This window comes from Myxocyprinus asiaticus, chromosome 18 (genome assembly GCF_019703515.2).
Source record: "Myxocyprinus asiaticus isolate MX2 ecotype Aquarium Trade chromosome 18, UBuf_Myxa_2, whole genome shotgun sequence".
In the NCBI taxonomy this organism is placed as follows: domain Eukaryota; kingdom Metazoa; phylum Chordata; class Actinopteri; order Cypriniformes; family Catostomidae; genus Myxocyprinus; species Myxocyprinus asiaticus.
In genome coordinates this window covers 15,725,253-15,749,794 of record NC_059361.1, presented here as the reverse complement: position 1 = coordinate 15,749,794, position 24,542 = coordinate 15,725,253, and the positions used below count along the sequence as shown (strand labels likewise).

The following is a 24,542-nucleotide window of genomic DNA, read 5'->3' as shown; positions in this document are numbered from 1 at the left end:
CATAATCAGGACAAATATTTTCTGTGAGTCAAATTTTCTGCAACACAGGGCAGGAAGCTTATGCAAACAGCAAACTTGACTGATTTCTGACATAAAACATCACAGTGAATAATTCGATGAATAAAAATGAGTTGAATTTTCAGTGCTTAGAAAAAAGAAGTACATTTCAATGTTGTATATATATGAACTCAAGAAAAAATACTTGAAATACTTTAAAAGTTGGCATATCCTGTGGTGTGACAATGCCAGATAATCTGAATCTATTTTAAATAACATTCTGCTAATTTGTTTATAATTATTGTGCATGCTTAGATTTATTGAGAGACTACATGGAATATTTTTGCTTATTTAAAAATGGAGGAAAAACTTGACCAGTTTAGACTGATCTCACAGTGAAATCAGAAATAGTAGGTTGACTTTTTTTTAGCTGAAATCGGTCTGTGCTTACCGATTATTCAAACACAGCCCCCAGTAGCCAAAGCGGTAAGTGCTGATGGACGTATTGGCACTTGTGAGCTCCATTTTCCCAGTGAAATGTCCACAAAGGGGTGTCAAAAGTGAGTTGGGAAGTTGTTGTCAAATGTATAGGCTGTAACAGAGTGAAGCAGAATGCATATTTTATAAACTGAACCCCTCAACCCAAACCTTACCATCAGTGGAGTAATTTAATTTTAGAGGGAAAAATGCAACCTCCGAATCGCACTCGTCACTGATTATGCAAACGTGATTACTTCCTGGTTTCAATTCTGGATCTGAGCCCAGGTCTCCCATGTTTTTGAAGCAACCCACTTCCGGTCACACCACAGAGAAGAAGGTAAACACACTGGAGCAATGCAAAGGAGATGCTGCTTGTCAGTGAGTCTGCATAATGTGGCCAAACCTAGGGTACAGGAACTCTTGGAAACAACACGCCTACTTCCCATGTGATCATGTTGCCCGGTTCCATAGATATACACTTTCTCTTATACATTCATATATACATTTTAATCTAAAACTGTGTACACTTTATGTATCTACAAATCACATATACGTATAAATACAAAAATTTTTGCATCAGTTCTTTAGAGTGGGATCTACATAACAAAATGTTGTATTTTGTTTAGATTAAAAGACTTTATAGGTGAAATCAGGCGTTAAATATGACCTGTGAACCACATGGGTTCACTGAAGGATGGCTGTGGCAAGGAGGAGGGCGGGCCTGGGCCGTGATGACGAACGCCCGGCCCCTAATCAGGCTAATCAAGCTGACGAGAGGGATAAAGGCCGCCAGAGGCGGCAGTTCGGGAGAGAGAGAGAGCTGCAGGCAGCTGCCTTGTATATGTTTATGTTTGTGTCTTTTTGTTTAATTAAATATTATTTGATGCTTTGTCCGGTTCTCGCCTCCTCCTTTTCCTTTTACCCCTGTTACAATGGCCATTGCATTCTTATTTTAATCCCTCATTCTCACTGTCTATAGAGTTCACCTTGACTTCAAGAGCCAGTCCAGCTTTTCCTTCCTTCATCATCCTCTCTGTGAAAAATAGTCCACAGTGCGCAGGCTTGTAAATATAGAGTACCCACTCAGTCTTTTCATGTGTGGGTTATATGTGTTTGTAGTGTTTGGAGAGAGGGGACATATGCCTGGAGGAAAGACAACTCTGCACACCCACACATTCACTCCCTGCCGGGATTTCTCTGTTCATCCTGTCATCTTTAGCTTCTCTTCAAGCATGGGTCTTATTTTGGCCTTGCTCTTTCTGTCTCAGAAATACATCGAGTACGGTTTCAGCTCTCTGTGTTTAAAAAACAGTCCTTTCAATATAACTCTGTAAATTTGACTCTAACAGATATAGTTAAAAGAAGATACAATTGGGACAGCATCTTGCAGCAACGATGATGAGTCACTGAGTAGTGTTCATAAGTGACTGATACAGTGTTTCCCCAGAGAGTGTTTATCATGTACTCATGGTTAAATTGAGCGTGGGCTGAACGTCTGAGTAAGTGGATGCAAATAAGTTTGAGGATCAGGCATTTCGACAGGCTTTTTGCCCGCCTTAAAACCCCATCAGGAATCAGAGATTACAGCAGATAATTGCTGATGCTGCAGATCCAATCAAGCCTTCTGACTCATTTAGACTGATAATTATTCATGGATGCCAAAAAAGGAAAATAATCTTCATCACTGTAAAAATAAAAACAATACTTGAGGCACCATTTGGGGTTCCACAGATGCCACACTGGCAGAACCCTCTGAAGAACCTCTTGGCACCCTTTAAAGGAGTCTCAAATATCCTATTTATGAACTGACTTGATTGTCACACTTTTACTTCTCTTGGTGTATGTTTATGAAAGTCAGGAAAAAAAATATACAGTTCATTGAACACACATTAACTTTTGTGATAACTTGCCCCAATTGCAGGGCATGTTGTTACACTGTATGGGGTAAGTTCACAATGGATATTGCCATTAAGCTAGTGGTGATATTTTTATTATTATTATTATTATTATTATTATTTTTAAATCTACTCCTGCATTAAACAGCCTAATTTAAAATGATTATGAGGCACAAAACGATTCATGATAAACCTGCCCTGATAAAAATGAAACAACATGCCTGACCTGACCTTTTTAAAAATGCCTTTTTCCTGAGAAAAATCTGCCTTCATAATATAGTTGTGAATATAGTTATAGTTGTGCCATAATGCATACCGGTGATGTTTGATTGAGTGTCTTGTTTACCCAAGAGCTATACAAAATATGAGAGTAAAAAATTTACTTTAAAGGGTAGAATTTAAAAATATTATTCTAATTTAAGAGGGTTTTGATCTTGTTGTTTAAAACTAACATACGAAACCTCCGTTAGAGAAAACACACTTTTGCACAAATGGACTTTTGACTCCAAATCTTATTGTTATTTAAGGGTTAGTTCACCCAAAAATGAAAATTCTGTCATAGTTTACTCACCCTCATACCATCCTAGATGTGTATGACTTTCTTTCTTCTGCTGAACACATTTGAAGAAAAACAGAAAAATATCTTAGCTGAGTAGGTCCTTAAAATGCAAGTGTATGGTGATTAGACCTTTGAATCTCCAAAAAGAACAGACAGTCAGCATTATAGTCATCTATACAACCCCACTGGTTAAATCAATGTCTTCTAAAGCGAAAGGATCACTTTTACTGTGAAAAAAGATCCATATTTAAGTACTTTTTAACTATAAATCATTGCTTCCGTTCAGCAGCAGTACGCACGTGTGACGTAATCACATTGGCATGGTCACGCAAGAACAGATACGCGTGCGCACACCCGGAAGAGCAGCACTATTTACAATTGAGTTGGAGGAACGCTGTACAGAAGCTTAGTTTATCTGTTTGTTTACTCACAAAATGTTTGTGTGTTCATCTTTCTGCTGAAGAAAGAAAGTCATATATATCTGGGATGACATGAGGGTGAGTAAATGATAAGAGAATTTTCATTGTTGGGTGAACTATCCCTTTAAGATATGGCCCTTGTGACAACTTCCCTGTTTGACAACAAGCCCCAGTCTCCCCTATATATTTCAAGTGGCCCGAAGCCTTTCTTTTGTTATTGAAGGAACTAAAGATTAAGTTTCACAGAAGAAAGGGTGCCTAGTGTTTCTTAAGACAGCTCCACCAATGTGGCATCTGAACCCCAAAAGATGCCTTGAAAAAATTTTCACAGTGTAGAATGTTTTGACCTATTGACCTATTGAAGATCATATTGACTTCCACTTGGCAATCAGTGCAGTCACACATTTCCCAGTCTCTTCATCCCATCCAGTCCTAAAAGTATCCCAGAGCTTTACAACCCTTTCACATCAAATAGAGCTCTTTTGGTTTTTATAGAAACAGATCTCTAAATGATGGAAAGTGGCAGTGAAATCAGTGGTATTTATTTTACACAATCTTCTATGTGGGTCAATTCTTTGAGGAACAGGTGGGAAAAGTGGGCAGTTTGTGAAAATGTCATTTTTCCAACAGACAGTGGATGTGTAAGCACCTCTGACAACCCCTCGAGATCTTGACATGTATAAATTAAATTCAGCCCTCAACAGTTACCCAAAATAGAGCCTCACCCATCTTCAGATCACATGAACATACTGTACCTATTACTGTCATTCACTGTTTTCACTGAGGTCTGAGCTTGCTCTTCTGGTTTGAAGACACTAGTCTCTTCGTGTCACACAGTGTGGGTTTGGTGGTCTGAGCGTCAGAAGAGGTCAGTATTGTTTATGCAGTCTTTTCCATTCAGACTGTTGGTAGCTGTGTTTGAGCTGTGGGCCAGTAGAGGTCTTGGTTTTGAGGGCATTTAGAAAAGCAGGACCCCCACTGTTTTCACATATTGCTTCTGCACTCAGTAGTTCGATATTCCACTGAACTGTTCAGTAATATTCTCACTTTCACTCTTTGTCTTTGCATACACATAAACTCACAAAGAGCATCAATTAAGATAAACTTTGTGAGAACAAGCGCAGATAGTTAAACAACAACGTTGGCAGCTAAAAAAAAACAAAAACATATATTCTTTGCCCTCTCCTGCAGGGCAAGAAAAGAAGTCAGAGAGAAAAATATTACAGGAGTAGGAAAAATAAATCAGGGTACAAAACAATACTGTATCTGTCAAATATTTTTGCACTGTTTGTTGTCAGTTGTTGAACAGTGTATATTACTCTCTCTCTTTTTTTTAAATAATCTGTTATTTATTTATATAAATATATTTATTTCAGTCATTGAGTCTGTCCTCTACACTTAATAGACAATAACTGTCTGGTTTGGTTCGGCTACCAAGTCAGACATCAAAAGATTTCAAAGGATAGTTCGGACTGCTGAGCGGATTATTGGTTCTCATCTTCCCACCCTCCAAGAACTGTACACCTCCAGAGTGAGGAAAAGGGCTGGAAAAATCACTTTGGACCCCATTCACCCAGCACACTACCTTTTTGAACTGTTGCCTTCTGGCTGGCTCTACAGAACACTGAGCACCAAAACAGTCAGGCACAAGAACAGTTTCTTCCCTCAGGCCATTCACTTTATGAACAGTTAAAACTGGCCCCAATACTCTCCATTGAGAAAGGAACATTGTGGCAATAACATCATGTGCATATTTAGCTATTCATTCATATTTATATTCCATTTATATTTGTCATATCTCTTCTGCACAATACATTAAATCACCTTGCACATAACTGTATATCTGTATATAACATATTTGAACAACATTGTTGCCTTACTGTAGTTTCCTCTATATATTTATCTGTTGTATCTTATTTTTTATTCTTATTTCACTGTTTACGTATATATGTTTATATGTATATTTCAAATGTTTGTATGTATTTGTTGTATATGTATATTTTTTGCATTCTCTTTGCACTGGAAGCTTCTGTCACCATGACAAATTCCTTGTATGTGCAAGCATACTTGGCTATAAAGCTCATTCTGATTCTGATTCTGATAAAGGCATGCGTACACGGTGTGATTTTCAGCTGCCGTGCAGAGATATATCTATCTGCAGGTCCGCAGAGCCATACATCACAACAGTTTCAGGCCGGAGGTTAGGGCCGAGAGAATGGAGCCACAGCAGTTTCCAGACCGATGCTTGCACCACCTACAGTTTTGAAGCGTAATTTCTTACATTTGTATGCTTTATTAGATTTAAAACGTGCTGTTAAATAACATTTGTTAATGCAGTAGATGTCATGAACGAACAATGAACTATATTTTTAACCATTATTTATTAATCTTGGTAATGTTAATGGATAAACACAATTGTCCTTTTAAGTTCATAGTGCACAAACTAATGTTAACATATGCAACTTTTAATTGTAAAAATATATTAGTAAATGTTAAAATTAATATTAAACAACATTATTAAACAAATTTAGCAAACTAATGTTAACAAATGGAACCTTATTTTAAACCATTACCCATTTGACTATTTTATATGAGATAATATGATTTCTTTCATGTTCATGATGTTACAAATAGTGCTTAAGAAAGGAACAAAGAATGGGCATTTAATGTCATATACATTTAATCATATCAAATTAAAAATAAACATTCAATTTCGAAGCCTGGCAAAAATGCACATTGAACAATTAGAAAACTAATAAGAAATGTTAATATTAGGGGCCTGGGAAGCTCAGCAAGTAAAGACGCTGACTACCACACCTGGAATCCTGGGTGTGCGGAGTGACAGGGTGAGTAGAGTCACACTGGGTTAACCACCTCGTGGTCGCTATAATGTGGTTCTCGCACTCGGTGGGGCGCGTGGTGAGTTGTGCGTGGATGCCACAGAGAATAGCTTGAGCCTCCACGCACACTAGGTCTCCATGGTAACACGCTCAATAAGCCACGTGATAAGATTGACTGTCTAAGACGCGATGGCAACTGAGGTTCATCCTCCGCCACCCAGAATGAGGCAAGTCACTACGCCATCACCAGGACTTAGAGCGTATTGGGAATTGGGCATGCCAAAATTGGGGAGAAATAAATAAATAAATAAATGAATGTTAATATAGATAAAATAGAAAAAAATGTATAATTTAAACAACTTGTAAACAACAGCAACATTTTAACAGAAACACTCAAACTTTATATAACAAAAAGATGACTTAAAACTGTGATGGTGGTGATTGTAAATGAGAATGAAGTTGTTGACTGGGGTGGGTGGCCTGGGCAACTACCCATGTCACCCATGCCTAAATCCGCCACTGATGGTGAGGGTATTTTCATTATTGTAAACTTAGTTAAAGATGCAGGCACCTCTCCCACAAACTGAAACAACCAAATTACACTGGAGATAAAGGTGCTGCCACACCATGGCTAATTAGATAATCGCATGAATATGTAGGTGTACAGGTGTTCCTAATAAAGTGGTCGGTGAGTGTATTAGGACATCATAAAAAGGGAAATAGGATAATAATATTTGTCATTCTGTGTTAGTATTGTTTTGATCCAACACATCTCTGTTCCTTCCAAATATGATAGTAATATAAGCCAGGAGAGGAAGTCACATTCTCTATAATATTGATTCTCGCATAAACAATGGATATAACGGACATACTGGATGTTTACATCATATCTTATAAGGCAAATATACAAGGAGACAAATAAATATGTATATTTGCAATTATTGTTCAAGTCTGCCTGTTTAACAGCAGTGTGCACACTAGTGGTTTTCAGTTCCAGTCCAGGGGATCCACAGTAATGCACATTTTGGATCTCTCCCTTATTTAACATATTCATGGAGCCTCTACTGACAAGATGATGAGCTGAAAGTGTGTTAAATAAAAGACACACTAAATCTAAAATATGCAGTGTTGTTGGTTCCTAAGACTGGAATTGAAAACCACTGTTGTCAAAAAAACCATTTGGCTCGACTTTATGGTTATGTCTCTGGCACCTTACTGTCAAAGTTGTGGCAGTGTCTAAATATCTGGGCTTGGAGTGGTTTGAATCCTGCTTGAACCCACGTATGACTATTCCAGTTTTGCAATGTACTTCATATCTCTTCAGAGCTTTGCCTATAATTGCTGCTTTCAGCCATATTGTTTTATTGTTATTATTATATTAGAGCAATACACCACAGTGCTGCTAAAACATTACACACATAAGACAGAAATTAGACTTGTTAATATATTCACTCTATTAACTAGTCTATAAACTTTTTCGATTTAAAAAACAGACTCATGCTTGCTAAAGCACACTATTAAAATATAATTTTTAGCCTAAAATACATTGGCGGCCAAAAGTTTTGAATAATGTACAGATTTTGCTCTAATGGAAAGAAATTGGTACTTTTATTCACCAGAGTGGCATTCAGCTGATCACAATGTATAGTCAGGACATTAATAACGTGAAACATTACTATTACAATTTGAAAAAAAATTTCAGATCTTCTTAAACTACTTCAAAGAGTTCTCATCAAAAAATCCTCCACGTGCAGCAATGACAGCTTTGCAGATCCTTGGCATTCTAGCTGTCAGTTTGTCCAGATATTCAGGTGACATTTCACCCCATGCTTCCTGTAGCACTTGCCATAGATGTGGCTGTCTTGTCGGGCACTTCTCACACACCTTACAGTCTAGCTGATCCCACAAAAGCTCAATGGGATTAAGATCCATAAAACTCTTTTCCAATTATCTGTTGTCCAATGTCTGTGTTTCTTTGCCCACTCTAACCCTTTCTTTTTGTTTTTCTGTTTCAAAAGTGGCTTTTTCTTTGCAATTCTTCCCATAAATTCTGCACCCCTGAGTCTTCTCTATACTGTTGTACATAAAACTGGTGTTGAGTAGGTAGAATTCAATGAAGCTCTCAGCTGAGGACATATGCGGCATCTATTTCTCAAACTAGAGACTCTGATGTACTTATCCTCTTGTTTAGTTGTACATCTGGCTTTCCACATGTCTTTCTGTCCTTGTTAGAGCCAGTTGTCCTTTGTCTCTGAAGACTGTAGTGTACACCTTTGAATGAAATCTTCAGTTTTTGGGCAATTTCAAGCATTGTATAGCCTTCATTCCTCAAAACAATGATTGACTGACGAGTTTCTAGATAAAGCGGTTTCTTTTTTGCCATTTTTGACCTAATATTGACCTTAAGACATGCCAGTCTATTGCATACTGTGGCAACTGAAAAACAAACATGAAGACAATGTTAAGCTTCATTTAACGAACCAAATAGCTTTCAGCAGTTTTTGATATAATAGCAAGTGATTTTCTAGTACCAAATTAGCAATTTAGCATGATTACTCAAGGATAAGGTGTTGGAGTGATGGCTGCTGGAAATGCGGCCTGTCTAGATTTGAAAAAAAATACTTTTTTCAAATAGTGATAGTGCTGTTACATTACATCAGTAATGTCCTAACTATACTTTGTGATCAGTTGAATGCCACTTTGGTGAATTAAAGTACCGATTTCCTTCCAAAACATCAAAATCTGTACATTATTCCAAACTTTTGGCCACCAGTGTATATCTTCTTTTCTTTTTTTTTTTTTACTAGTGAGACTAGTAAACTAATTTTTACTAGTGAGACATCTGCAAATGTATTCATGTGTACCCATTTTAAAAGGAAAATCTATTTTAAAAATAACTTTATCACCAGTTAATTCTTGGATATTTTTATTTGTATTGTTACTAGAGAGTGTAATTTTCAATGAGAATACCAATAACTAGACCTATATTAATAACTACCAGAGTAGAGACTAGAGATAAGAGGAATATTAATTATTTTTCATTCCTCAATGAAACTATGAATTGTTTGACACTGGAGTCTGCATGTTCTTTCTCTCTCTCTCTCTCTGTGGGTGTATGTGTGTGTGTGTGTGTTTTCTCTTTCTTCTCTAGTTCTCATCATCTTCAGGGCTTGAAAATGTGTGTATTATCCTTACTTTGCAAAGTTGAGACCTCTGGAGGGCACAGCCAAATAAAGACATTCATTAACAGCCTGCTTTGCTAATCTTATTCTATCTAATATGATGTATTACTATAATTTCATTGCACCTCTTTGGGGAATTGTTTTTATAATTTCTAAGGGAAGGGTGTTCTGAAATCCTGATTATTCTCCTTCTGCTAACTCAGTGAATGGATTCTTCAGTCAAACTATTGATTAAGGACAGCGTAACACAGAGAGAGGGCGAGTGTGTGGGCGGGTTTGAGTGGTTTACGAGGAAAAAATTTTAGGTTACAAACTGGTATTTACAAGGGTATTATGCTTTAAATGTGGTTTATGAGGACATTTCTAGTCTCCCCATAATTCAAATCGCTTAAAAAACATACTAAACAATGTTTTTTTGAAAATGTAAAAATGCGGAAAGCTTATAGTGAGGGTTAGGTTTAGGGGTAGGGTTAGGGGATAGAATCTATAGTTTGTACAGTATAAAAATCCTTGTGTCTATAGAGAGTCCTCATAAGGATTGCCGCATCAACGTGTGTGTGTGTGTGTGTGTGTGTGTGTGTGTGTGTGTGTGTGTGTGTGTGGTGTGTGTGTGTGTGTGTGTGAAAAATATGCTTCATGTGGTACAATCTAAATTAACTGAATTTATTTAAGTTAAAAATAGTATGTAACATCACTGAATCAACCTGAATACAATAGGTTACACCAAAAAGAAGTAAGAGTAAAATGAACATTTTTAACAAATGCAGGTTACTTTTTACGTTGTATGGAACAATAGCCTTAATTCAGAAAGCTCATTCAGAGTCATTCATGAATAGATAGAAAGTGCAGCAATCATTCAAACTTCAAAATCAAACTCACCAGGTGCGCTCTCGGTTATGGTTATGTGAAATTTCTAAACCTCACCCATGTTAAGTGAACAAATCTAGTCTACTTTCTACATAGGCAATCAACTTTAGGAAGACTATTACCATGCATGTTTTGAAAGTTAAACATGATTTCAAGCAACAACCACAAATAAGTACAACAATTATGAATCACAAAACAATTCATGAAACAGCAAAAATGAAAAAGATAACCGACAAAAATATAAACCATTGTTATGGCCAACAAATATTATAATTGAACATTTTATTACAGCATTGAAAATGCATGTGACAACATACCCTGACCTAACATACCCTTGTCCTGAAGAGAAAGTTCAAACTTTTGATTAAAATGTAGGCTATATTTATTATATGTCTGACCCTTTCCTATGTATGACAATTGTTTTTGTGTTCACTTGTTTACCCAACAGCTGTAGTTACATTTATGAACACTCAAAAAACAAAAATACCTTTAAGATTTAAGCATTTAATTTTCATGATTAACATAATAAAATCTTTATAAAATAAAATAAAATTTATATAATTTTGTTAAACATTACACAATTCAATTTATTGGAATTTTTCATGAAATTGAAATGCTTTAATCTTAAAAATAGGCTGAAACATTTTTTTGTTCTTTTTGAGTGAAGATATATAAATAGCAGCAAATCTAATGCACATAAGTATGTTTAAATAGTTTGAAATGTCATGAAATTTGAAATATATTATTGTGTATACAGTATTAATTTTTGAATATATGGCTTATTTTACAGTTGTAAATCGTGTTTGCAAGGAAGGTTTTTATAAAGTGTTACTGATTATGCCACTTATTTCATTAGCATAAAAGGTCAATGCAACATCAAACATGTTCACTTTTCCATACACTTCCTCTCTTTGTAGCTGTGAATGCCTTGGAAGCATATGCAAGCAGATAAAAATAATGTGGACCGAGAACCACCAGGCTGAGGGAAATGCCAGATCTGAGAATGAGAAAAAGGACAACAAGACCCACATGGTATACATCACTTTATTATCTATCAAATCATTAGTTTAATGTGAATGTGGTGGGCATAGTATGTTGACTTGTGCTCTTTGTTGCATAAACAGGGTCTGTATGTCTCAAATCTGGCATATATCTTGGACAGTGAGCAGCTCTGAAAACTGTTCAACTCATTCGGAAAAATCACCAACGTTAAGGTATTTTTTATTTTTTTCCAAAGGAATTGGTAACAAATTAAATGAAAAAGATGAATATTTGAAGAGACCAGCCACATAATTAAGTTAAATATGTGACCTTTTCCACACCTGAAGCCGCCAATAAGGCCTTGTCCAAGATGAATGGCCGTGTTGTCGCCAACTGGCCAATGAAGGTCTCTCTGTCTCAGCATGTGGAGGGGACAGCCCAAACTGAAAACCAGGACAACAGCTATGAAAAATCAATGCCTGTCCTGTGCACCAGACAGCTTGCTCCCCACTCTGGGAACATCGTGGCCACTGCTTCACAGATCACTGAGGTTAGATAACATTTAAATGGAAATTTAAATGGCAGCTGTTGAGTGTTCACTAATTTGCTTTAATTTATTGGGCTTAGTTGCAAAGTTAATGACGTGTGTGTCCAGGTGACTGAAGCCATACTTTAGTCTCAGGACTCCATTGAGGCTGCTGAGACATCACTTAAAACAGAAGAGTCCATGGCCCGTAGACAATGGAGAACCTTCAGATGGTTTTCCCAATTCCAAGGTTTGAGCATATCTTTATTCTCAGAGGAATATTATTTGAAAAAGCAGTTTTATGTAGGTCCACACCAATTATGGAGTATTGTTAAGTGAAACATGGCCTGTATATTCACCTTTCAGGCTGACTGTGATCATGGAGAGTTCTTGCATCATGAGACTGCAATGCCTGACTGTGAGTCACCCCACTTCCGTCCGTTGTATTATAGCTCTAGTACTTTCACTGACACATTTAGTTCTAGCATGTATAATCTTCACATTTTTGTGCTTATACTGTATGTTTTGTTATTGTTGTACATTGGCAAATGTGCAGAGCTGTCAGGAGGCCTCAGCAGACATAGAGCCTCCACAATGTGAGGAGCTCAAGAAAATGGCCCATGAAAACTCACTCATGGGAGAGTTTTGTCTCCTGCAGTGCCATTTCTTTACAGATAAAAACACTCATACGCAGTTTTCAGTGTTCCTGACAGCACTTGCTCTCCTTTTCTGCCAGTATCTCAATCTCTGGACATCATTCAAAGTGATGCCAATGAATTGACTCCAGATTCCCAGCAGGTACAGATTATTTGCTGTCTTTCTGGTCTTCTAATCAAAAGACTTTTTGAGTAGCCTATGAAGACGTTTAGCTGGCAGCCTTGGCAGCTTAAGCTTGAGCACAGCATTTATGTACATTTGTGTGTCCAGGTGAATGAAGCCACTGAGTACCGTGAAGTCCCTGAAGCTGCCAAGACATCAGTTGACTTAACTGATATGTTAGACTTTAATGGCCTAGAAACAGGAGAACCTTCAGAAGACTTCCCCAATTCCAAGGTATGAGCAAATCTCTATCATCAGAGGAATACCATTTGAAAAAGTAGTTTTATATAGGTCTACACCATTTATGGAGCATTGCTGAGTGAAACATGGCATGTGTATTCTCCTCTCAGTTTACAGTGACTATGGAGGGTTCTGGCATCTCCATGCCACAACTCGCCGAACTCTAAACCAGCCATGACGAGGCTGCAATCTTGGACTTTGAGTCAACCCACTTTTAGACTTTACTTCCGTCCTTTATATTATCACTCCTGTACTTTATTTGACACCTTTTGTCATGTGTGATCTTCACATTTTTGTGCTTTATATGTTTTGTTGTTTTATACAGTGACAAATGTGGAGAGCTGTTAGGAGGCCTCAAAAGCCATAATGCACCCATACTATGAGGAGATCAAGATATTGGCCCGTAAACAATGCAGAAAATTCAGAATGCTTTCTTAATTCCAAGATTTGAGCAAATCTTTATTCTCAGAAGAATATTATTTGGAAAAATGTGTATTATGTAGGTCTACACTGTCTACACCATTTAAGGAGGATTGTTAAGTGAACATGGCCTGTATATACTCCTTTCAGCCGACTGTGATCGTAGAGAGTCCTTGGACCGTAGACATTGCAGAACCTTCAGAAGGCTTTCCCCTGGCCAAGATTTGAGCCAATCTTTATTGTCAGGGGAATATCATTTGAAAAAGTAGTTTTATATAAGTCTACACCATTTATTGAAGATTGTTAAGTCAAACATGGCCTGTATATTCTATTTTCAGTTGACTGTGATCATGGAGAGTCCTGGCATCATGAGGCTGCAATGCCTGACTGTGAGTCACCTCACTACTTCCATCTGTAATATTAACACTTAAGTATTATGTATAATCTTAACATTTTTTAGATTATACTGTATGTTTTGTTGTTTTTGTACAGTGGCAAATGTGCAGAGCTGTCAGGAGGCCTCAGGAGCCATAGAGCCTCCACAATGTAAGGAGCTCCAGAAAATGGCCCCTAACAACTCACTCATGGGTGAGTTGTGGCTTCTGCAGTGTCATATAATATACTAATACAAACACTCTTACAAAGTTTTCAGTGTTACTGACAGCACTTGCTCTCCTTTCCTGCCAGTATCTCAATCCCTGGACATCATTCCAAGTGAAGCCAATGAATCGGCTCCAACTTCACAGAAGGTACAGTTTATTTGCTGTCTTGCTTTTTTTTTTATTTTTTTTTATTCTGTTAACTACATACAAAGCTTTGAATTGTCTAGCTCCACAGTACTTAAGTGACCTTCTGACACGCTATATTCCATCACGTTCATTACGATCACAAAATTCTGGATTGCTAATAATTCCAAAAATATCAAAATCCACAAAAGGAGGTAGATCCTTTTCATACTTGGCTCCTAACACTGTTCGGGATGCAGACACACACTCAGTTTAAGTCTAGACTAAAGTTTCATCTATTTAGCCAGACATACACTTGATTTATCCTTCAACTCACAATTAGGCTGCTTTAGTTAGTTCTGCTGGAACCAGAAACATCCATCATGATCTATAACTCTGCATAAAATTGAATGGCATCTATGCTAATATTATTCTATTTGTTTCCATGTCTCAACCTCGGGATTCATATCCTGAGGTTACCAAAGCCTGCCAGATCCAGCTCCATTCCTGCTTGATGTCGGACTCCACTGCTACGTGCTGCTGAGAGATGATGACAAACTACAGCCGGTGCTAGCCAGACATCACTTCGGTCTTTTAACTTCAGAGGATGAACTGATGCCGACTACAACTGTAAGACATCGGATACTTCATATGCCACTGCCTGAACCTTGGACTTAGGATGGACCCCTCCGAACCGCACCAAAATTACCTGAAGGTTGAACTGCGATGCACCTTATTAATCTCTGCCTGCATCACCTTTGTCTATTGATGGACTACACTCTTGAAATGGAATACATAGACTATAATTTAATTGCCAACAAAAGCCTTCATCAGCCAACTAACAAAGGACAATTCATCTATGTGAACTTCTGCAGTTAAACCAGGCTGGACTTCAAAGACATCTGAAAGTTCATAAAAAATATTGTATTTTTATTTTTAAAACACTGGACCTTAATGCTTACTTAATTTACAATTTTAAAACCATGACTTGCACTGCACACAAATAACTAATATTGGCATTATATTCATGTTGTTTTGCAAGAGGGGAATTGGCCCCCACAGTGAGTTATTTCTCTTCATTAACCAACATCTTATAGAGTTTTGTGTTCCTTGCCACAGTTGCCTTCAGCTTGCTCACAGGGGTTCTAAATACAATTATTATTTAATTATTTAATTTGTATACACATTTTACAATAATATTTAATCAAACTACACAATGTTCACTGTAAGACATTATAGATATTAGAGTTTCTTTTTTTTATTTTTTATTAATGCATGATTTCCTGTAAAGCTGCTTTGAAACAACGTGTGTTGTGAAAAGCACTATAGAAATAAAAATGACCTGACTTGACTTGCTGGTCTTCTCTGACTTAATCAAAAGACTATTTGAGTAGCCTATGAAGACATTTTTTCTTGCAGCCTTGGCAGTTTAAGCTTGAGCACAGTAGTGATGTACATTTGTGTGTCTAGGTGACTGAAGCCACTGAGTACCGTGAAGCCAGTGAAGCTGCCAAGACATCAGTTGACTTAACTGATGTGTTAGCCTTTCATGGCCTAGAAAATGGAGAACCTTTAGAAGGCTTCCCCAATTGTAAGGTATGAGCAAATCTTTATCATCAGAGGAATACCATTTGACAAAGGAGTTTTATTTAGGTCTACACCATTTTTGGAGCATTGCTGAGTGAAACATGGCATGTGTATTATCTTCTCAGCTGACTGTGAATATTGAGAGTCCTGACATCTTCATGCTACAACTCATCAAGCTTCAAACCTGCCATGAAAAGGACTGTGAGTCAACCAACTTTTTAGCTTTACCTTCATCCTTATATATATTTTATCACTCCAGTACTTTATTTGACACCTTTGGGCATCTGTGATCTTCAAATTTGTTGTGCTTTATATTTTCTGTTGTTATTGTACAGTGGCAAATGAGCAGAGCTGTCAGGAGGCCTCAGAAGCCATAGAGTACCCATACTATTGGCCCGTAGAAAATGCAGAACCTCCAGAATGCTTTCCCAATTCCAAGGTTTGAGCAAATCGTTATTATTAAGGGAATATCATTTGAAAAGAATATTTATAAAGGTTTACACCATTTATGGAAGATTATAAAGTTAAACATCTCCTGTATATTCACCTTTCAGCTGGCTGTGATCATGGAGTGTTCTTACATCATGAGGCTGCAATGCCAGACTGTGAGTCACCTCACCTTGTGGCTTTACTTCCATCCGTTGTATTATAACTCTATTACTTTAGTTGATACATTTGGTCCTATCATGTATAATCATCACGTTTTTGTGCTTATATGTTTTGTTGTTGTTGTACAATGGCAAATGTGCAGAGCTTTGGCTCCTGCGGTGCCATATCATTTTCTAATACAAACACCTATACCCAGTTTTCAGTGGTCCTGACAGCACTTGCTCTCCTTTCCTGCCAGTATCTCAATCTCAAACCAGTTTCCCAGCAGGTACAGTTAATTTTCATGATGGCATCACTCACTGTCTTGCTGGTCTGTTCTGACTTAATCAAAAGAGTATTTTAGAAGCCTATGAAGATGTTTAGCTGGCAGCCTTGGCAGTTTAAGCTAGAGAACAGCAGTGATGTACATTTGTCTGTCCAGGTGACTGAAGCTGCTGAGTACAGTGAAGCCAGTGAGGCAGCCGAGACACCAGTTGACTTAACTGATATGCCAGCCACTAATGGCCTAGACAGTGGAAAACATTCAGAAGGCTTCCCCAATTACAAGGTATGAGCAAATCTTTATTCTCAGAGGAATATTATTTGAAAATTGAATTTTATATAGGTCTACACCATTTCTGGAGAATTTTTGAGTGAAACGTGGCTGTGATTATGGAGAGGCCTGACTACTCCTTGCCAAAGCACACCAAGCTCCAAACCAGCCATCAAGAGGCTGCAATACCTGACTGTGAGTCACTCCATTTTATTGGCTATACTTCCGGTTGTTATATTATCACTCCAGTACTTTAATGGACATGTTTAGTATTATGTATAATCTTAATTTACATTTTTGTGTTTATATGTTTTGTTTTTGTTGTACAGTGGAAGTTGTGCAGAGCTGTCAGGAGGCCTCCGGAGCCATAGAGGCTCCACAATGTGAGGAGCTCCAGAAAATGGCCCATGAAAAATCACTTATGGTTGAGTTTGTCCCCTGCGGTGTCTTATAATATACTAATATAAACACATTTACACAGTTATGAGTGTTCCTGACAGCACTTGCTCTCCTTTTCTGCCAGTATCTCAATCCCTAGACATCATTCCAAGCGATGCAAGTGAATCGACTCCCCAGCAAGTACAGATCTTTTTCATGGTGACATCTTGCCGATCTTCTCTGACTTAATCAAAAATGAGAGGAAGTCCTTACACATGTCTCTTTCTCTACTGTATCAGGAAGGTAAAGTCAGGAGTCTTCATTCTGGGGACCCTTATTGGAAAATTGTTTAAGGTCAGGTGTGAGCTGTCTCATAAGCTGGAGTGTCCTTGGCCTCTGGACCCTTCGGTCAGTACAGTTTCAGTGTAATCTGTTTAGCATATATATTTTCTAAGTGTCAGGATGAATATATTTTGTGTTAAAAAGTGGATCTTGGCTTTACTGTGCTACGTTGAATGCATGTTACTGTTTTATCGTGTAATCAGTTTGTTTGTATGTTTCCAGACAAATGATGCAGTGATGAATCAGTCCATGATGCAAAAGAAAGACTGCAGAAAAATGAAACTAATACAATGCAATTAAGGGGAAAAAAGTGCAAAACAATAAAAAAAAACATGGGTTTTGAACGCATTTGAGCTTTTTCATGGTACTTTTGGGCTTTTTTATGTCCTTCTGAATTAGTCTTTGATATTAAACAACTTTGAGTAAAACTGCATTGGTAAAATTTGGTGACAAAATGGATGAATTTTAACATGTTAACATTAGTAGATGAATTAGGTATCATTAACTAACAGTAAAACAATATATTTTCACTGCATTTATTTATCTTGGTTAATGTTAAATTATAAAGATAAAATTGTACATTGTTAGTTCATGTTTGTTCATAATGCTTTGACTTATGTTAACACATACAACTTTTAACTGAGCAATTAAAAATGTATTACTATATGTTGAAATTAACATTAACCAAGATTAATAAGTGCTGTAAAAGTATGGTTTATTATTATTATTATTTTAACCAATGTAGATTACTAATGTTAATGAATGCAACCTTAATGTAAAGTGTTACCGAAACAAAGCTCACAGTTCCTTTAACCCTCTGGGGTCGACGGACGTGCCGGCGCGTCCTGCTGGATTATTTCCTCATAACAGCGGAAACAATTTAAAATACTCCATACTTTTTGGGCATATAGATAAGTGTAAGACATCATTAGAAACTATAAAGGGTCTACTTTTATTTGTGTACACAATAACAACAGAATCATGTGCTTTTGTAAAATAAAGCATAAACTGGTTACATTCAGCACCACATCCACATGATCTTTCTCTGCCACCAGATACATGCTAAGTTCGAAATGGCATACCATACTAATCTTACTATTTTTGCCTTAGGCCTATATTGCACAAATAGTAAGAGCTGTATGGTAGAATGCCATTTCAAACTCAGTGTGTATATGGTAGCAGAGAAAGATCATGTGGATGTGGTGCTGAATGTTAAAGAGAAGTTAAGCAAGTGCCATATTTTCTTTAGCAGACCAAAAATGAGCAATCTACACCATAGTATAATCCCAAATGTGCAGTTTGTACTTAAAACAATGTAGGTACATTTAACTTTATTTCTATATTTCTACAATAAGTTCACACCACTTTTTAAAGACAGATATTGTATACTGTGTGGTTTGTGGAAATACCATCATAACATATTTTTGTGGGTCATACTCAACAAGGCATCACACACTTCAATTTGGTTAATTGGCCAAACAAGAAATGTTCTGATTAAATCTGATCAGTTCTGCTAACTGAACTTTAAATGAAACATGGTGACTTATGGGCATGTGAAAATAGTTCTAATTTAGAATCTAATTTGGTGAACCCTAATAATTGCACAACCCTGTTTATCATTATGAGAGACAACTTTGAGGCAACAAATTAGCTCAAATTCTCTGAGTGTGATAAACTTGTTAGGGTTTACTATATACACTTTCAACAGGATACCAAAACTATTGATGGTAGTATTTCCTCTCTTTTGTGTGTGATTTAATTTTTTTTTTCTGCTAACAGCAAGGTTTCCAACTTTTCTCTGCATCTGAATTGTAACCTGTGTGTTTCTGTGCTGGGTGTTTAAGGATGTTCTTGTTTGTCTCCCAGGAGGACGTAGTGGATTCTTAGCTTGTGTTGGAGCAGCTTGACGACTGATAGGGATGAGGTGGTTCCTCTTGGACCATCACTTATGACATGGGAAGCATAGTCATCTAATGTTAATGAGAATATTTTTTTTGTTGTTTTTTTTTGTATGATATAATGATGTGTTCTATCCCCTAACCCTACCCCTAAACCTAACCCTGACTTTATTATAGTAATAAAAGTATTGTAAGAAAAAAAAAAAAAAGGATAAGGAGAGCCACATTAAATTATGTGAAACACAATCTGTGAATTATAAATAAATACATCTACAGTATAATATACACAATGGTCTGTGTTTTTATTTTATATTAATACAGTTTACAAAATCATGAAAATGCATGAGCACATGATGTGAAAAAGATCTGGAAGCAGCTGCATTTAAGGAGCACCAGCTCTCTATTAATCACATTGGTTTTGAAATAGAATGTTCAGCAAGAATATAGGGGTGTGGTTTTTAGGTTTTCACATACCTTTTGCTGTATAGTGTATTTATTGGCAGAGTTTCTCGCTGCTTTAGCATCCACACAAAAGACACACTTCCACAGTATGACTCACACACAATTATACAAAGTTGTAATAAACAGAGCCATGAAAGACACTGCAATTTCTTTACAATATGCCATCAGAGGAGTGTAATCTCCCTGTCCTCTCAAAGTTACAGTCCCCTGTCATCATCATTGTGCCTCTCAGACTCTTTCATTTCCATTTCTATCAAAGGTACATACAGTATATTTTCTCTATTGCATTTTATTCTTTTCAGTCTTGCAATATGCAATGCCTTCCGGGAAATTAAGTGTTCTTCTACTATGGTCCATTAATTGAAAGTTATTTTTTTTAAATTAAATATATAAATTAAATACAGATGTCTATAGGTGGCATTTCAAACATTATACTATCTAATGTTTCTGAAAACACCCCATACTGTTTGTTGTGACTATGAAAATGTGTTTATGGGTAATTCATCCTGAAAAATAAAAAGCTATGGAAAAACATCACTTACAGCAGTTATATGACTGTCTTTGAATTTCATTACATTTTAATTCTTCCTTAAATTCAAATTTGAATTACAATTCTACACCCTGTATGTTGCCTCAATTCAAAAGCATTTCAAATTCAGGAATTGCATTGGAAATTAAAAAACAAATAGTTCACAACACTGAGGACTTCTACTTTTACTGTGGGAGAATATCAGGAAAACTACAGTATGAAGAAGAGAGAGGAGGAGTGGGAAATGGCAGGAGACAGCAGACAGGAAGACAGATCTGATTCAGTAACAGGAAGTCACACTTTATGTGAAGACAGCAGCACATGTCAAACTACTCCCAGTGGAAGTCACAGCACTAATGTGGGGCAACATCTCAGCAAGCCCATCACCAGCTCTCCTCTAACTCAGCTGTGGGCTCCCACTCCTCCAATATTCTCCTCTATCTGTCAAATAAAATGGTAGTGTTGTTGAGATTGGGTCTGTCTGTCCTCTGGGAGCTCCTGTCTGAATCCCTGATTACAATTAGTCCATCCAGACACCATCTTTCTTAGGCATAATTGCATTCTGGTTCCATTTTTAATTGACAAATGGCAGTAAAATGAAACTGCTTCGGAGTATGAGCTGTCTGCCCATTCCATAATCCCCTCTGGGAGTCAGCACAAGGCTTTGGAGAGACTACAAGTGTCTGAATATGCGTACTTTCCTGCTACACAGAACGCAAAAAGCACATCATTTGAGTAGGATGTCCAAAACACTGTATTCATGATGCAGTAGACAAACAATGCACAGATTACATACAGAATTTGCTGAGATTCTGAAAATCTTATTAGGCCGAGGAAACTAAGGAGCGTCACGTTAAAAAAAATGTCAAATAAATAATATTGTAGAATTGTGAGGCGAGCAGCTCTTTTATTTTGCTATAGGTACCAAGTGTTTCCTCGTGGTTAAATTGTACTTATTTAACAACACCCGAATCAATAGTTTTTGTGCTTGTTGTTAGTATATCATAGGGGCCGTTCACACAGGACATGTCTGCGCTGTTTTGGATTTGCTTTTCTATGTAAACATGCACTATGTCTTTGACCATTGAGATGCATTTCACTGCTTTTTCAGCATTTCGTGCATTGATTGCAGCATTTTTAAGACAATGAGTCAAGTTAAAAGAACTTCAATTTTTAAAAGCACGTCTCAAGATGCCTGCATTCCAGACTGATCTCACTGTGAATCTGGCAAACTTAGTTTGAAATTTCTTCAGCTGAAATAGGTCTGCACTTACTAAAATTCAAAGCACTGCCCCCAGTGGCAGAAGCTGGAAAGGACGTTGAACGTTTGGGCATGTGTTAGCTCCATTTTCCATATTAAATGTCCGCAGTATGGTGCCAAAAGCAACTTGTATTTTTAGCTGTAAATTAGGTAATATATGCATATTTTATTAACTATATGTCCTAAACCAAAAACCAACCCTAAACCTAATATTCAGTGCAGTAAAAATTTATTTATATGAGGGAAAATGCATTCTCCACGGCCCTTGTCAGTAACTAGGCAGTAAGGGGTCGATGTCAAATCCGTGTATCTTCCGTTCATTCCATAACCGTTTTGAAATAAAAAACTTTATTAAATAAAACAGGGTTTTCCCCCTTTTTTTTAAAAAAAAAAATGAATGAAGAATCCAGAAAATTACGTTTTAGAAAACTGACCTTAATACTGATTTTGTAAATTCAATTTTCCAATTAGCCTACCTGTAACACATCTGTAGGCTGTTATTTCCCAAAATATTTTGCGTAAAGGCTAACAATAATTTGCGTAAAGGCTAACAAGGATTGACTCTTTTAACCTACTTTATGTTCTGCTGTTCCTGTGGATCTTAATTTTATATGCGGACATGGGATAATGTAATATATGTAATTAACAGAGTTTCTCCCTGATTTTAAACCCATGCGAATTGGTGATGCCAGTAATTTTTCCTGACTTTTGATGGACTGCACGTTCCCGTGCCGATAAAGATTATAGCGTAGGCTATTTGACCTTCTATAAAACGGCCGATAAAAATAACCCCTGGTTATAATCCCGTGCAAACTGACATGCTGGTAAAAAGACTGCATTGTCCAACCTGTGAACCCTTTAACTTTTGTTGTTCCTCAAGTTATTCAAGTGTCTGAACGTTGGCCAAGAGAAGACACCAGAAATTGTTCACTTCAGATGAACTGCAATAATGCTGGCTGTTGCGTTTGTACTGATGCATGTTTTTCTCAAGCATTTTATGCTGTCAAGTGTTTATTTAGCCATTAAATTTTTTTTTTTTTTTCAGTTAAGAAAATGAGAAAGTAGCTAGACAAGCATGTAATATTGTGATTTGCAACCCGTGTTTCAGAAAATATTTTGCAGAGGGACAAATAGGCCTCTAATATGAACGGATTATCCATATTTTTTATTCAGAAGTGTGATTCTAGGATTTCAGGCTCACTAATATCACCTTTTCTGTTGTATTTTGCCAGATATTTCTCAGTTCTCAATAATCCCATCATGTTTAACGTTTCCTGCATAATTAATCAGCACTGCCATACATTTTCTGATAGGTCAGTTACGTTGCGATAGTGTGTAAATGCAGAAGACACACCCATCTCTGTGATTTCTGCAGACAAGTCCCTTGTAATTCCACAGTAAATTTACAGACATCTGTAGTAATAACATACAGACATGCATCCGGTAATCTAATCCCATCCGAATAGGGCTTTCCTTCCCCCTCAAAAGTCCCTTTTCTTTATATCCCTTAAAATAACAATGATATCAGTAGTTTTTCCACAAAATGCCATATTTTACTATACTATTATTTATCATCTGAATAGTCACATCCTCTTACCCATGGAGGCTGCCATCTTTGCTAATGGGCGCTCAGTTCTGGGACTGATCACTCATTAATGGGAATAGATAGGGAAAAATATAAATCAATTCATGCTTTTAAGAGCCCTTCAAAAACAATCTGTCACCGGATGATGATGTGCTATAATGTAATGAAATAATTGAAATTGAAATGGTTCTAGGAATTTTTTATTTTTTTTATTTCGTAATAAAACACAGCTACTTTTGAATGGCTGTCTAGGAAAAACATGCTTTTTGCCATTGGGTGGTTTAGTTCCAGCATCTACCAGCAGGTGCTAACAGGGACCTGCTAACCAGCCAATTCCTGACCCACTGCTCTTACACTAAGTAAAATCCTATATACTGTATGTTAGGTCTCTTATCTTTACACGCCTGGTGGTGACTTTTGTAAGTGATGATGAGAAGAGAATGTAAAATCGTAAAAAAAAAAAAATAAATAAATAAGACAAAAAAGAAAATCGTAAATATATACACTATATTGCCAAAAGTATTCACTCACCCATCCAAATAATTGAATTCAGTTGTTCCAATCACTTCCATGGCCACAGGTGTATAAAATAAAGCACCTAGGCATGCAGACTGTTTCTACAAACATTTGTTTAAGAATGGGCCGCTCTCAGGAGCTCGGTGAATTCCAGCATGGTACTGTGATAGGATGCCACCTGTGCAACAAGTCCAGTCGTGAAATTTCCTCGCTACTAAATATTCCACAGTCAACTGTCAGTGCTATTATAACAAAGTGGAAGCGATTGGGAATGACAGCAACTCAGCCACGAAGTGGTAGGCCACGTAAAATGACAGAGCGGGGTCAGCGGATGCTGAGGCGCATAGTGCGCAGAGGTCGCCAACTTTCTGCAGAGTCAATCGCTACAGACCTCCAAAGTTCATGTGGCCTTCAGATTAGCTCAAGAACAGTGCGTAGAGAGCTTCATGGAATGGGTTTCCATGGCCGAGCAGCTGCATCCAAGCCATACATCACCAACTGCAATGCAAAGCGTCGGATGCAGTGGTGTAAAGCACACTGCCACTGGACTCTAGAGCAGTGGAGATGCGTTCTCTGGAGTGACGAATAACGCTTCTCCATCTGGCAATCTGATGGACGAGTCTGGGTTTGGCGGTTGCCAGGAGAACGGTACTTGTCTGACTGCATTGTGCCAACTGTGAAGTTTGGTGGAGGGGGGATTATGGTGTGGGGTTGTTTTTCAGGAGCTGGGCTTGGCCCCTTAGTTCCAGTGAAAGGAACTCTGAATGCTTCAGCATACCAAGAGATTTTGGACAATTCCATGCTCCCAACTTTGTGGGAACAGTTTGGGGATGGCCCCTTCCTGTTCCAACATGACTGCGCACCAGTGCACAAAGCAAGGTCCATAAAGACAT

The 24,542-nt window shown here is 37.3% G+C and overlaps 1 long non-coding RNA gene across 1 annotated transcript; it reads left to right on the top strand.

The window, feature by feature from the left end:
* The first annotated feature begins 13,483 nt into the window (after window positions 1-13,483).
* Window positions 13,484-15,281, top strand: LOC127456168 (uncharacterized). The gene is made up of 3 exons (XR_007899798.1): window positions 13,484-13,614; window positions 13,718-13,813; window positions 13,913-15,281. It is a non-coding gene; the product is annotated as an uncharacterized LOC127456168 (long non-coding RNA).
* Window positions 15,282-24,542: the final 9,261 nt, after the last annotated feature.